Source organism: Ovis canadensis, chromosome 2, assembly GCF_042477335.2.
Source record: "Ovis canadensis isolate MfBH-ARS-UI-01 breed Bighorn chromosome 2, ARS-UI_OviCan_v2, whole genome shotgun sequence".
Lineage (NCBI taxonomy): Eukaryota > Metazoa > Chordata > Mammalia > Artiodactyla > Bovidae > Ovis > Ovis canadensis.
Window position 1 is genome coordinate 245,442,892 of NC_091246.1, and position 2,168 is coordinate 245,445,059.

Genomic DNA, 2,168 nt, shown 5'->3' on the forward strand with positions numbered 1-2,168 from the left:
TTAAAGCTCAAAATTCAGAAAACTAAGATCATGGCATCCAGTCCCATCATTTCATGGCAAATAGATGGGGAAACAGTGGAAACAGTGGCTGACTTTATTTTGGGGGGCTCCAAAATCACTGCAGATGGTGATTGCAGCCATGAAATTAAAAGATGTTTACTCCTTGGAAGAAAAGTTAGGACCAACCTAGACAGCATATTAAAAAGCAGAGACATTACTTTGCCAACAAAGGTCCATCTAGTCAAGGCTATGGTTTTTCCAGTGGTCATGTATGGATGTGAGAGTTGGACTGTGAAGAAAGCTGAGTGCCGAAGAATTGATGGTTTTGAACTGTGGTGTTGGAGAAGACTCTTGAGAGTCCCTTGGACTGCAAGGAGATCCAACCAGTCCATTCTGAAGGAGTTCAGCCCTGGGTATTCATTGGAAGGACTGATGTTGAAGCTGAAACTCCAATACTTCTGCCACCTGATGCAAAGAGCTGACTCATTTGAAAAGACCCTGATGCTGCGAAAGATTGAGGGCAGGAGGAGAAGGGGATGATGGAAGATGAAATGGTTGGATGGCATCACCGACTTAATGGACATGAGTTTGGGTAATCTCCGGGAGTTGGTGATGGACAGGGAGGCCGGGTGTACTGCAGTTCATGGGGTAGCAAAGAGTCGGACACGACTGAGGGACTGAACTGAACTGACTGAGCATGGATGAAATGACTATTGTTGTTCCTGTAGTTTTCAGTCTTACCAAGTCCTGGGGTTAGAGCTGGGATTGAGGGAGGCTGCTCAGGTTCTGCCCACCGAGTCACACACTGGCTAGACTCCTGCTCCCCCCACCTGCGTAGACAGCGGTTATTTTATGACCATCAGTCCAGCCTTTCTCATCACTCTTGCTTTATAATTTACGAAGTGGGTTCGTTCATTCATTCAACATTTACCGAGTGCCTCCTGTATAAGTCAGCACAGTGCTGGACTCTGGACATCTCCTGATGAATGAGGAAGGCACTGTCCCTGAACCTAAAGCCCTGACAGAGAGTGAGAAATCACACATAAAAATATAGTTAGAAATTGGGTTAACAGCTACGAGAGAATGCTACAAGGGGCCAGGGGAGGAAATGATAAGGGGGCCCCAGTTTGATCTCAACAGACCTGCCCAGCAGTGGCCAAGGATGTTTCACTCCTGCTGGCCCCCGATGGAGACCCTAAATCTCAGCATAAGGCAGGCTCTTGCCCAAGGGCACTGGTAAGGTGGGGTGAAGGAACCGGGAAGCCAGGAAGCCAGCATATCCGGCTGGCCCTGGTTCTTCCATTCTGGACATACCGGCCTTCTTGTTTCTCAAGTTTATGGGCACATTCCTGCCTCAGGGCCCCTTGCATCTGCTGTTCCCTCTCCTGGAATGTTCCATGCCCCCAGGTTTCTGTGACTCCCTCTCGCACGCCACACAAGCCTCCATTCAAATGCTTTCATCTCAAAACAACATCTTCTGGGACTTGGTGGTCCAGTGGCGAAGACTCCACGCTCCCAAAGCAGGGGGGCTGGGTTTCAATCCCTGGTCGGAGAACTAGATCCCACTTGCCACAACTAAGACCTGGCTCAGTCAGATAAAGTAAAGCAAAATATATCTATTTTTTAAAGAGCACCTTCCTTCCTTCTATCCCTTATCACTTTCTTTCAGAACCCAAGTCACAGGGACTTCCCTGGCAGTCCAGTGGTTGAGACTTTGCCTTCCAATGCAGGGGCTGTGGGTTCAATGCCTAATCAAGCAGCCAAGGCCCCACATGCCTCATGGCCAAAAAACCAAAACATAGAACAGAAGCAATATTACAACAAACTCAATAAAGACTTTTAAAAAAATGGTCCACACTAAAAAAAAAATAATAATCTTAAAAAAAAAGAACACTGGTCACCACCTCAAGTGCTATCATCTGTCTTCTGTCTAGAGTGGGGACTTGGCCTCCTGTTCACTGATGAACCAGTGCCTGGTACACTGTTGTTGTTCAATCGCTCAGTTGTGTCTGACTCTCTGCAGCCCCATGGACTACAGCACACCAGGCTTCCCTGTCCTTAACTATCTCCCAGAGTTTTCCCAAGCTCATGTCCATTGAGTCGGTGATGCCATCCAAGCATCTCATCCTCTATCACCCCCTTTTCTTCCTGCCTGATTGAAGGCAGGA